This window comes from Quercus lobata, chromosome 12 (genome assembly GCF_001633185.2).
Source record: "Quercus lobata isolate SW786 chromosome 12, ValleyOak3.0 Primary Assembly, whole genome shotgun sequence".
Classification (NCBI taxonomy): Eukaryota; Viridiplantae; Streptophyta; class Magnoliopsida; order Fagales; family Fagaceae; genus Quercus; species Quercus lobata.
In genome coordinates, this window is record NC_044915.1 from 33,622,990 (window position 1) to 33,637,716 (window position 14,727).

The following is a 14,727-nucleotide window of genomic DNA, read 5'->3' on the forward strand; positions in this document are numbered from 1 at the left end:
ATTAATGGTGGTAGAGGACTCGTGTGCATTACTCAAAACCCATTTCTTGGCGTACCTTTTCTTTTTCTTTTTTAAGTATTATTATTATTATTATTATTATTAATTTTTTTTTTTGCCTTACTCTTTCTTACTCATAAAGGTCAGTGTTGTCTTAAATTAATGTCACATTGTTTGAATGATACCATAAGCCATTAGCGTCTTAGCGCTATTCCAATTAGCAGTTAAAATGATTTGAGGAGACCAATATATACATGCCACTTCTTTTTTCCACCAAGATATAGTAGAAAATAAGTTTATACTATAGTTGATAGCGGCTGATAATATATATATATTTCTAAGTTTTTGAGCATTCATTCTAAATTGTAATTTCATTCTCAAAAAAAAAAAAAAAAAAAAACTTGTAATTTGACCCCTTTTTATATATATATATATATATATAATTTTTTTTTTAAATGGAGGATATTTGAACCATGAATATTATGATAAAAATATCAACAAAATTGTCATTTGATTGGTTTGACTAAATTTTTTTAGGTGATTGACCGAGTAAACTGTAAAAGTATTAAATTCTTTTTATTCAAAGATAGCATTTAGTAAAATTATGAGTATATCTAATAGATTACATCTTCTTCTCAGATAATGTGAGAAGAAAATGTTGTAGTCCTCATATATGAAATTCATATTTATGTGAGAGAAACATATAATTATACAAAATAATTTTTAAATATTGGATTCGCTCTTTTTTTTTTTTTTTTTGAGAAAATTTTAGATTCACTCTTTGTTAACGATGATTGTATCTCCCTGAATTATATTATAGATGGTGCCAAGGGTATAATTGGAATGTGGTTAGATTTAGATAAGTCTATAATTTACTTTTTTTTTTTTTTAAGCCAAATAATTCTAAATTAATTAATGACAAAATTACTATCCTTCTGGTTAACTTTGTTGAGCAAGGGATGAATTTAGTGGCTGAGGTTAGCTTTGGTGAAATTGGTGGGGGTTTGAAGTTGTGCCTACGGAGATTGTATGTGTAAGAGGAAGTTGCGTCTATGTGTGTATAGAAAGTGATTTGGGGATAGATTTTTGTGGATTGTGATATGTAATTTGGGTATTGATAGAAAAGAGTAAAGATATAATATTTCAATGAAACAAAGAAAAAATTGAGAATTTAGAGCATTCGCATTGAGTTTAACAATTCGTTTATCTTTCAAATTTGGGTGAGGAAAAGTCCCTTTTCGTCTCCAACAAGCTAACTTGTGCCCTAGAAAAATTTTGATTTGCTACAGTAACCCAACACCATTTTTGAGTACTGTAGCAAATCTAAATCCTTTCTCAGCAATTTTTTATAGTACTCGCGTTGCCGCCACCTTCTCCCTGTCCCTCCCTCCATCGCCACATTCACAGTTTCATGCATATCGCCACAGTTGGGTTTCGTTTTTCTCATGAGATCTGTTTGATTTTAATTTTAATTTTTTGGCTGGTTTGGGTTGTATTATTGACAAAGGTTGGGTGTATTTAAATTTTAAAACAGGATTTAAATTAGGAAAAGGGGTTTTTAGCCAAAAATTTAACTAGAACTTATCTGAGTTCATTTTCCTAAATTAAAATTAAAAAAAAAAAAAAAAACCTTATCTGATTTCATTGCAAAATGCTCTTACTAAAGCGTTTTTGATGTAATAGCTAAAATAGAAAAGTGACAATTTAGCTAAAATTTTAGTTTGCTTAATTGAACAAATACTCCAATAGCTTCATATCTTAGTTTTTACTTTTTAGGGCATGTCGTTTGGTGCAATTCAATGACTATTATATGTTGGACGTGATAGCTAAAATTTGGCTAAACTTTTATAATTCAAATACTCCAATAGCTTCCATTCCTTTTCGTGTATTGTTATTTGGTGCAATTCAATAATCTCTCTTTACCACACTTTTATTTTTTCTGAGTTGTTTATCATTGTGCTTTTCATTTGTACCGCACATATGACATATCAGATTTGCACTATCTTATAGTGCTGCATCTCCTAGAAATTGAAATCGTTTTCGTATTCCACCAGCCAATTCAATTGCGTTTCCAGTTTCCCTACAATAATAGGTCGCTGGTTGTTTTGAAACAAACAATGAGTACAAATTTTCATTAAAAAATTAACATGGTTACATATTTTGAAAATCTAATAATTTGATTGTATGTTCTTTGTGTTCTTAACATACATATCAAATTTTGTCTCAATTAAATGTTATATACTATGTGATCCATAAACTTCGCTTTTATATATAATTATAGACAACAAAAACTTAAAATTTAAATATTTGATTGATAACATAGTTATTAATCTTTGATTTTTTGAAAATTTTGCAAGTACGAGGGATATAAGAAGAAAATATTATCCAATGGTGAATTTGTTAGAATTCACATCTAATAAAAAGATATTAATTGCAGTTGAAGCTATTGGCTAGAATTAAGTTTGTAATTAAACTTTATCTTTGTCAAAATATATAATTATAAAATAAGGCTCAAGTGGTAGCCTAACGATAATGGCTTCTTTTTAATATCTAATGTCTTTAATTTGAACCCTTACCACCCCTCATCAAAACTGGAACAAAAAAAAATATATATATATATATATATTTATATATATTAGTTATTACCAATTTTAATTGTAATTGTATCACTTCAGCAGCATAATGAATAAATATTTGAATTATTTTTTCGTGATCGATAATAAATCAGCTGGTAAAGATTATTTAGTAAAATTTGTAATACATATAACATCACTTAACACAAAATTGTGACAATTTCTTGATAACAATAAGATTTCGTCTTTTGGGAGGTCAAAGTATGAATAAAAGTTAAGGAATTCATTAAAAAAATGGTCTTTCATTTAACCACAAAGACTAGTTTTAACAATATTCATGGTTGAAAAACTCAAATATTGAAGTTGGCTTTCCCATTTTCTATAAATCAAACAAAATTCAGATCTAGTATGTTGTTATATATCCAATATTCTTGTAACTAAAAACTAGTACCGAGTAAAAAAAATTAGAAAAGCACAAACACAAACAAAACTTTTGAAACTACTCAGTTTCAGTAGCTCAACATCATGCTCAATAATATGTCTAATATTCTACAATCATGTTGTTAGTTAAAAATATAAGTAAATAAATAAATAAACCAAACAAATTGTTTAGATGTAAAAAAAAAAAAAAAAAAAAAATAAACCAAATAAATTACTTGTAAAACACAAATTATTCGAATATAAAAAAGAAAAAAAGTTAAACAATTTGATAATTAATTTGATGCCAGTAATACTCAAGAGTTGACATTACAGGTTGAAATTATCTTTAAAAAAAAAAAAAAAAAAACTTATAACCAAAAAAACCATAGTGCTGGCATAGTCGAAAATTTCTTTATTATTCCTTTCTTAATTTCACTTTTTTTTTTTGTTTTGTTTTGTTTTGTTTTGTTTTTTTTAAATTTTTTATAGTCATAATTGCCCTTATGTAGTATGTTTTCCATTTTGACGATTTCTTTTTTCCCTAAATGCAAACCGATTCAATATTTTAAGTAATCTATATATATATATATATATATAACCAAAACTTCTGAAATTCTCATAGTTTTCCATGTCAGCATTCATTTATTTATTTATTCTATTTTTTAAATTTCAATTTTTTTTTCAGTCTTTTATGCGACTGACTCTAACCTATACGCATTCTTAAAACCCAAAACCCTAACTTGACCTCTCTCTCTCTCCGCTTTGTCTTGGGTCCTGCCGTTTCCGCTTTCTCTCTTTATTCCTCAAACCTTTCCCTTACAAGCCATCCTCATTCACACATTCGCTCTTGCTTTGCTCGCTCTTCGCCGATTTCAGCGTATTTTTAGGTAATCTATATGATTTCACATTGGATCTGAAATTTTCTGCTTTTTTTCATTAAAAAATATACAAATTGCATTAGATGGTTGAATTAGAACTTTGTTTCAGAAAATTAGGGTTCGTTTTCTTCTTCTTCTATTTCTTATTTTTTGAGATTTTCGATCAAAATCGCATAAAGTTGATTTTTTTTTCTTTATCAAACCTAGGGTTCGATTCGATTAATTAGCAATCGATTAATGCTGAGTACTTCGACTGTGTGTGTGTGTGTGTTCAGATCTGTAAAAGTATTTGTTGATTTGAGTAAAATCTCTATGGATTTTCAGTGGACTAGAAATTTAACTAGGGTTTTGTAAATTTTGTTCGGTTACTGATCTGCTTGATTCTGATTTGATCATTTTTTTTTTGTTGGATTTTTTTTGATGAACCGTTTGGTCTTAACTACTCATTTGATCTGTTGTGTTGATTTTGCTTTTGAATCCATTTGATTTGTATGTATATCTATGTTCTGTTTTTATGTATATGTGTACATACTATGTATGTATTTAAGCTTCGCTGAAATTAATGCTGCATGTTTCATATTGTTCTGTCGGTTTTGTATTCTGTGACTAGGTTTTTGTATTTGTGTGGTTGGCTTCAATGTTTTGCTTAATGAAATGATTTGATATTTTTTGAACTCTGTTTTTAGTTTTTAACTGCCTTAATTTAAAGCTTTGAGAACTTCTGATTTGTTCACTTGATTGTGGTTTACTTTTATGCCAAAATGAGTTGTGCTTAGAAAAGATGTATTTTTTTTGGGGGAAAATAGAGATTCTAATGTAAAGTTCACATCATTTGTAAATTTCTGTAAGCTGAAATTTTTATTTTACTCTACCACCAATAGTATTTAAGTTTTTAGAAGTAGAAGTTATGCCAGAATGCTCAAGTTTTTTAATGTTAGAGCTCAAGCTCTAGGTATGAAGTTTTATGATGTTTTCATCACCATAGAGTAGCCAAGGGGTAGTGAGCCAACTCTATTTCCCTTTGCATTATCTCTCCCCCACACCCCCCCCCCAAAAAAAAAAGAAAAGAAAACTCTATTTCCCTTTGATTTGTATTCTTTGAAATGGGAGTGTATACATCTTTTAATTTTTCCTCTCTTTTCCTTTTCTAATAAAATTATTTACTTAAAAAAAATACTAACTTATAATTTGATTCAAAAAATTATTTGCTAAAATGTTGAAGAATGATAATAATTTGAAATACTTTAGGGGAAGTCTCAAACTTGACCACAGGGTAGGGTGTTTCTAAATAATGTCAATGGAAGAACCAATGTGGATTCTCTTAGAAAAAAATAGAAATAAATTCATATAGTGTGTAATTGTACGGAACTTGCTATTTAAGTGAGTCTCTATTTTAATTTGTTTTTATAGTTGGGAGTTAAATTCAGTTTCTTTTTATTTTTATTATTATTATTTGATTGAAAAGGCAGAAATTGTATTACTATCAAAAAGAAAGTTTGAAAAGTATAACATGGGAATGATCCAAGCCAACGCAGTGGCTTAGGTTCCAGGAAAAAAAAATATACAGGGAAATAGATAGTATGACCATGTCAACCAGTGGTTAGATGAACTCCAGTATACATATATTTATATATTTTGTTTATATTCATATTTTTGATTGAAAGGTGAATCTTAGGTTTGTGTTTTCCTATCAAATTGAGATAGATGTCTACTTCTTTAGTACCTTCCACTCTTCTGACAATGGGCTCTTCCTCCTCATATAAAGGGATAGTGAGTAGGCAATTTTTACATTTAAGTATAATATGATTGGACACTTACACTATTGCACATTCTGAGTCTAATAGAAATTCTTACTCTCCCATCCCAGATACCAATTTTACTGTTTATTTATTTTGTTATTAAATCGTTTTCTTTCTTACAAATAAACAATATTGGATATGATATTGATAGTTTGCTATTTCAATAAAGCACTGATTCATATCTTTCATATATATGAATGCATGCTAATTATTGGATTAAATCTTAAATAATTGTTGATGCATTTGTGTCACTTGGATTGAAGGTTCAGAAAAGTACATTTTCGAGGTATGACTTCTTTGGGTGTATATTTTAAATTTTTGAGAAGATAATCATATTGACAGATTAATGAGAATATATTAGTAAGTGGATTTTTCCATAGAGGATGTATTATGTATATTGGAAGCTTCAAGGAGGCTGAAAATAATTATAAATGAATCATTACAATTCCATTAGTCAATTTGTGTTTACAAATCAATAAATTTTTCAGGTGTTTGAGAAAATTATGAACTATGTTCAATTGAGATGAAGATTACGAATAAATTGAGCATCCCATTTTAGAAATTGGGCCAACATGTATTTGCTTCTGATAATAATCTCTCCTTCTTTGCAGGTTTTTGTTTGTTTGTTGAGAAACCTCCCCCTTTGCAATTGGCTGACCAATCATTAATTCTATTAATGATGGATTTAGAATATTAGCTTAGTTGGGTGATAACATGGTTTTAGGTTGCAGAAGTATCTAACAATGATTTATCATATATATTTTGAATTTGAGGTATTGCAATTGCTACAAATGCTTAGTCACATAAAAAGATTAATAGAGAAAGACAAGGATATGTAGTAAGTTACTCAACTGAAGATATGGCTAATAGAGTGAATCAAGGCAAGTTATTCTTTTTGGCAAATTGTCACTTGAGCCAAAAGCAATTTCTAAATTGAGTTCTATTTGCAATATTGTACTTTATGTATATACTAATGTTTCTCCTGTAATTTTCAATTCCAATTTAGTAAAAATTAATTTGCTAACATCTCTTATACAGGTTCTCTTAAATGCTGAGCCACCATGTTCAATTTTGATTTCCTCTTATGTGACTCCTATGAATTTGTTGTCCTAGAGAGAAATCATGGTCCAGTCCCAATACTTTGTGATCATGGTTCAGTGTCTCAAAAGTTTTTTTTTTTTTTTTTGTATTTATTAATATTTTTTGCAGCACATTTGCATCAAGTAAAATTCATGTTTGTGATTTCAGCCAATCTGATGTAGATATGGGAATAAGGAAAAAGTATACCACTAATGATTGGGAAGCCTAAGTATACCACTAATAATTGTCAATTATCATTGTTGCATATGTTATGTGCTAAACTGAAGTATTAAATCTATAAAGACCATATGAGTTTCTATGTTTCATTTTTTTTTTCTTTGCTTGAGACTTGAGATAATGAGTTCATTTCCAAAGTAGTATTGTTAATTATAAATTGAAATTTTTTCATAATTGTTCTTCTTTTCCTTCTTTTTATTATTATTATTTTTTATTTTTACTATAAACCAAACGCAAGTATATTTTCAATTATTGAATAATTAATGTTCTGTTGTAGGTTATTGAATTATTTCTGTCCCATATTATCAATGTAAGCTATTTTCAAAGTTTTAACAAAAAACAATCTTCTCCAAATTTGCATCCCTTAGTGACGATGGGGCAAGTTGCTAATTGTGATTTAATTTGCATTCCTTGGGATTTCCTACAGATAACCATTTGAAATGCTACTTTTCTACATTATTATTCTAATCTATATGTTAAAATTTTACTTTTTATAGTTACATATAGTCAATCAGGAAAAGGACCTATATCTTCAATCTCTTTTTACCATTATATGGTCCTTATGGAACCATAGAAAGCAAGTGGTTCATGATGGGAAGACCCCAAATCTGATAAATGTTGTTCTCACTCACTACCAAACCTCTTTTATGCAGGTACCAGGAGGCCTTTAGAAATGGACAATCCTAATATCAAGATTACAACTTACCAACTCATAAAGATGTCTCCAATAGGGATTGGCAACTCATTATCAAAGTAGTTTGTTGAAGGAAAAGGAAATTGAAACAGAGTGGCTATGCATATGAAGCAAAGGACTTGAAGAGAGATCTAATATTAGTGGGGGAGCCTAGCAGTTTGTCAACATCTTACCCAACAGCAGTTTAGGATGCAATTGTGGAGGTTGCAATAAAAGCTAGAGACCTTGGATTTAGACTAATTTTGTTTGTCAGTGGTTGCAAAAGGATTGAACAGGTTTGCAATGGAAGAAGTTAACCAAGATTGTAGGAACAACCTATGCTGACAGACTTGCATTTTCTAACTTAATAAGGTTTAACTTTTCACACCATTTTTGTACCATATAGTCTTCAACTATGTTAATTATAACAATTTAGAATTTAACAAAGGGATCCAAAACTAAATAAATTTTGAACAAATTAGGATTGAGGTTATGTAAAAAAATTCTAACTAAATTAGGCAAGCTAATTTTTTACAAATAGTCCAATTTCATTTTTTATTTATTCATACTTATTAACCATCAATTATCTATAAATATATATTTTCACAACCAGCCCGTGCAATGCACGGATTAGTGACTAGTCCTTTTATAATCTTCTCCCCCCCACCCCACAAAAAATAAATTCTCCAAAAAACAAAATTTATCCTTTTATATATAAAATATATGTATATATATAAATATATATATATATATATATATATATTTTAAGTTATCCTACTTTAGTTAGGATGGTGTGAGTGCGTATTATTTTTTTTCATTTCCATTTTCTGATAAAGAATATGTAGAAGTACTTAAATAAAATGATGTCTTTTTTAAAAAATTAAAAAAAAAATCTTTTTTATATAAGTGTGATATGAGATATCTGTCTGCGAATTGCTTATTTTTGGTAATTTATATGCATGGTTCTTCATCAAAAGATAGCTTTTGCCACTTTTAAATTAAATGTTTTACAAAAAGTTAGAAACTAGTTTATTTCAAAAAAAAAAAATTAAAAGCTGAATTATTTCCTAAAAGGTTGAGACAAAAAAAAAAAAAAAAAAAAATTCAACAATTCCCAAACGCACACATAATTAAACATTAAACAAAAAATTCAGGTGACATACATCTCAAAATAAAATTATAATTTTTTTAGAAGAAAATTATCATAATTTTTAAGAATGTATTTGGATGAACTTATTTTTATAAGAAATGCTCTGTCTAAGACATTTTCACAAAAAATCATAAATGATATATTGTTACTAGTTGTTATTGTTGGGGTAAAAAGGTAATCTCAGTGGTAGGTTCAAATTTGAACCAATAACAACTAAACACCTATGATTTGTTGTGAAAATATTGTAAATGTAAACTGTGGGGACCGACCCAGAATAACAAGTTGGCTGGGCCTTGGGCCCGTCCGAGGAGACGTCGCGGCCCATAATCCCTGTCCAAGCCAACTGGGATGAAGAAAACACGTTCGAGGAGTAATTCCTCCTCGGAAACTCACAAAGTCCAGATCAATGATGCATCCCAGTTACTGTAGCCCTCACTCCAAATACGTAAAAAGAAAGAAGGCTCAAAATATCCCAGCAATGGCTGTCACCACCACATTAAATGCACCACAACTACTCTCCTGGCCGCATTAATGAAGAAAGGACCCCTGAACAGTGTTACCTTGGTCACTGCAACTCACAAAGAATTGGTAAGGGCGTCTGATGGGACAGGTGCTCAAGTGGGGGTTTGGATGATCAACAAGTGTAGGGCCCAGATGATAAAAGAGGGCCTATATCATATGTAAGAGTCCCCCAAAAAAAGGGGACGGGAAAAAGGGGAGGAGGAAAGAGAGAAAAGCAAGAAGTCATTGTATGAAATTATGTCCATGAATAAAACTTCCACTTTCACATCCTCTTTCTTGACTCACGTTTCTACATCCACTAAAGACATGCCACGAATCGTCTGAGCCAACTGGAACCGAGTTCTTCAGCCCATACTCTACAAACTTCATTGTGTGAGACTTCTTGGACCAGGGCCTGATCGTCCAGGACCGGGTTAACAAAAATCGTGTCCCTACAATTGGCATCGTCTGTGGGAAGAACTAGGGTATCAGCTAGCACAACGGTCGAGCATGGCAGAACTAGGTCCCAACAGACATAACCCATTGAGCCCCAGAGGCAAAATAACCCTGCCAACCCATGCGGCAGAGGGAATCGTGAGGGAAGTGTGCATACTATCCAGACGAGCCAGAGTCACACTCAGATAGGTAGTCACGTATCCCAGAGGCGAAATAGTCATCAGGCCATGCAGCGAGAGATAGATGACATGAAAAGGAAGTTACGACGTGTGCAGCGAAAAAGATCTCCCTCTAGCTCAGATGAGTCCTCTAATGGGGAGGATGCGAGTTACCGACGGAGGTCAAGGACCCCCCCAAGTGAAACCTTTTCTTACGAAAGGGAACCACGCCCTATACGGAAATGTGAGAGCCCATCCAGCAAGGGTTCAGGAAACGATGCTATGAAGAGGGCGCTAGACCAGATTTCAAGGTCACCCTTCATGTATAGAATCGAAGGGGCTAAGCTACCTCGACGCTTCAACCAACCAGCATTTGTCATCTATAACGGCCGAGCAGACCCGGTAGAGCACGTGAGTCAATTTAACCAAAAAATGGCTATCTACTCGCAAAATGAAACCCTGATGTGCAAAGTCTTCCCATCCAGCTTGGGACCAATGGCGATGAGGTGGTTCAACAGCCTGAAGACAAATTCCATAGGCTCATACAAGCAGCTCACTCAGGCTTTCTGCTCCTGCTTTATTACAAACACCAGAGTCTCTCGAACCCTCAGTTCGCTATTGTCTTTATCTATGCACGAGGGAGAGACCCTGAAAGCATATTCGGATAGATATTGGGAGGTCTATAACGACTTAGATGACAACCATGATGATGTTGCTATCAGCACATTCAAAAGCGGTCTCCCCACCGAGCATGGCTTAAGGAAATCTCTCACTGGTAAACCAGTTGCCAACGTTCATCAGTTGATGGATAGGATCGACAAGTACAAAAGGGTGGAGGAAGATCAGCTGCAAGGAAGGGGAAAGGAGAAGGTCATCCCCCCCAAAGCAAACGATTTTAGGTCAGAACGGTATAACCATAACCAGCCGAGGAGGGGTTTTTCGCGACAGGCTGGACAGAGTAATACGCAAACGGTGAATGCCGTGTTTAGGGAGCTAGTACAACAGGTGCTGGAGAAAGTAAGGAACGAGCCCTATTTCAGATGGCCAGGAAAGATGGCTGGAGACCCTTCCAAATGTAACCAGAACCTGTACTACCACTATCATCAGAACCATGGGCATACCACTGAGGATTGCAGGAATCTATGGAATCACCTAGATCAGTTGGTCTGAGAAGGGAAGCTACGTCATCTTCTGCACCCCTCGAGCGGCCATCCCGGTCAAGCAATGCAAGAGCCTCGAAAGGATGTGTCATTAAGACCCCCCACCGGAACGATACATGTCATCCTCGCCGCACCAGGAAGAACTGGACCACCCCTCTCCAAGGTACTGGCCGTTGATCGGCTCCCTTCCGAGGACAAGCAAAGGGAACCCAAAAGGTCAAAAAAGGGAAGCTCTTTAATACTAGGATTCTCGGACGAGGATAAGAGAGGAACTATCCAACCTCACGACGATGCCTTAGTGGTTACGTTAAGAATTGGAGGCTTCGATGTGAAAAGGATGTTAGTAGACCCAGGAAGTGCGGTAGAGATAATGTACCCTGATCTATACAAGGGGCTGAACCTGAAGCCGGAGGATTTGACAGCTTATGACTCCCCCCTTATCAGCTTTGAAGGGAAGACTGTTACGCCAAAGGGGCAGATCAGACTACCCATACAAACTGGATCAGAGGTGGTAGAGGTAAATTTTATCGTGGTCGACGCTTACTCACCCTACACCGCGATAGTTGCTAGGCTATGGATCCACACCCTAGAAGCCGTATCCTCCACACTTCATCAAAAAGTAAAATACCCATCCAGAGGACAAGTAGAAGAGATTCGTGGAGATTAGGCCATGGCCAAGCAGTGTATGGTGGCCGCCATCTTACATCGGTCCCATGCCGAGTCCTCGGCCCCTGAGAGCTTATAGCAACCAGCCACCTCAACAGGGCAAGACGATGGGCTAGCCGAGGAGATAAGGTGTGAAAGTTTAGATAAATTCGCTGTCAACAACGATCTGGAGAAATTTTTCCAGGTCGGCTTCGAGTTGCCTTCTCAAGAAAAAGAGGAACTAGTCAGATTTCTCAGAAGAAATGTCGATGTGTTTGCATGGGACACCTACGACGCCCTGGGAGTTGATCCCAGCCTTATTTGTCACCACCTGAACGTTAACCCATCTTCCATTTCGAAGAAGCAACCACCCCGACGCCCCTCAAAGGAACATGCTAGTGCCGTAAGAGACGAAGTGGCAAAACTGAAAAAAGCAGGGGCTATTAAAGAGGTCTTTTACCCCGAATGGTTGGCAAACACGGTGGTGGTAAAGAAGAAAACAGGAAAGTGGAGAGTCTGCGTGGACTTCACGGACCTAAACAAGGCGTGCCCAAAGGACCCATTTCCCTTACCACGAATCGACCAATTGGTGGATGCAACCGTGGGTCACCTTCGAATGAGTTTCCTGGACGCCTTCCAAGGCTATCATCAGATACCCCTTGCGTTAGAAGACCAGGAGAAAACGGTTTTCATGACATCCATCGGAAATTATCACTATAAGGTGATGCCGTTTGGACTAAAGAACGCAGGGTCAACCTACCAAAGAATGATGACCAGGATGTTCGAGCCACAGCTGGGCAAAATCATTGAGGTTTACAGAGACGATATGGTTGTAAAGAGCAAAAGGGTGTCCGAGCACGTGAAAGACCTTGAAATAATCTTTGCTATCTTAAGGGAGCACAAGTTGCGGCTCAATGCGTCCAAATGTTCATTCGGGGTTGGGTCTGGGAAATTCTTAGGGTATATGGTAACCCACAGGGGAATAGAAGTAAGTCCCGATCAAATCAAAGCAATTAACAGCCTACAGGCTCCTCGGAATCTGAAAGAAGTGCAGAAGCTCACTGGCATGATCGCAGCATTAAATCGGTTCATATCACGATCAGCGGATCGATGTCGACCTTTTTACCTCTTGATAAATAAGTGGAAAGGGTTTGAATGGTCGGAGGATTGTGTTCGGGCCTTCCAGCAACTTAAGGAATACCTATCACAACCACCCATCATGTCCAGCCCTGAGGCAGACGAGGTACTGTTTGCATACGTCGCTGTAACCCCCTATGCTGTAAGCCTGGTACTGATACGGGATGATAATGGGGTGCAGCGACCGGTTTACTATGTGAGCAAATCATTACATGAGGCTGAGGTGCGATACCTACCTTTGGAAAAAGCAATTCTGGCGATAGTACACGCCACACGAAAGCTCCCTCACTACTTTCAGGCACATACGGTCATCGTTCTAACTCAGCTTCCCCTTTGAGCGGTGCTTCGAAGTGTCGACTACACAGGAAGGATCGCCATATGGAGTGCGCTTTTGAGGGCCTTTGATATTAAATATATGCCCAGATCCTCTATCAAAGGTCAGGTCCTCGCAGACTTGGTCGCAGAGTTTGTTGAACCCTCTATAGAAACAATAATCGAGAAGAAAGACATGGATGGAAAGTCGGTTGGTACAATTTCAGCAGGGGGGACCTTGCATTGGAAGGTCTACGTGGATGGCGCGGCCAACCAGAGAGGATCTGGAGTTGGGATAGTTTTAATATCGCCGGACGGTGCTGCCATTGAAAAATCACTAAGACTCGGGTTCTCGGCAACGAACAACGAGGCCGAGTATGAAGCCTTACTTCAAGGGATGACGATGGTTCAAAGATTGGGCGGAAGGGTAATAGAGGCATTCTTGGACTCTAAATTGGTCGTCGGCCAAGTGATGGGTGAGCTGGAAGCTAGAGATGCTAGGATGCAAGAGTATCTAGGACAAATCAAACGCCTACAGTCGAGTTTTGAGTCCTTCAATCTGACACACATTTCCAGGAGCGTAAACACCCATGCAGACTCGCTGGCCACTCTCGCCACGTCCTCGGCGCATAATCTGCCGCGAATGATCCTTGTCGAAGATCTAGTCCAAGCGAGTCCCATTAGAAGAAACCCGGCCCAGGTCCATCAGATCAAAAAGAGTCCCAACTGGATGGATCCCATAAAAAACTTCCTCCAAAACGACATCCTACCAGAGGGAAAATTGGAGGCCGAGAAGATACGTAGGAATGCTCCTCGGTTTTGGCTATCGGAGGACCACAAACTATATCGGCGCTCCTATTCTGGGCCATACCTACTCTACATACATCCAGAAGAATCTGAGTCTTTACTTGAAGAGTTACACGAGGGGATTTGTGGAAGTCACATCGGAGGGAGGTCGCTAGCACACAGGGCACTCACCCAAGGATACTGGTGGCCGAACATGTAAAGAGAGGCCCAAGAATACCCCAAGAAGTGTGATCAGTGCCAGAGATTCGCCCCAAATATCCACCAACCCGGAGGGGTCCTCAACCCCCTCTCTAGCCCCTGGCCGTTTGCACAATGGGGTCTTGATATTGTCGGTCCCTTCCCCAAAGCTGCGGGGAACAAGCGATACATAATAGTTGGAACCGATTACTTCACCAAATGGGTGGAGGCTGAACCTTTGGCCAACATTAGGGATGTGGATGCCCAGAAATTCATCTGGAAGAACATTATTACCCGCTTCGGAACTCCACACACTCATTTCGGACAACGGTCTCCAATTCGACAGCAAGAACTTTAGGGAGTATTGCTGCGAGTTTGTGATCATTAACCGATACTCCACTCCTGCTTACCCCCAAGGAAATGGGCAGGTCGAGGCCGTGAACAAGATCATAGTGAATGGACTGAAGAAAAGACTGGACGAGGCAAAGGGGAGATAGGTAGAAGAGCTCCCACACGTCTTATGGACCTATCGGACAACGCCGCGACGGTCAACCGGTGAAACCCCCT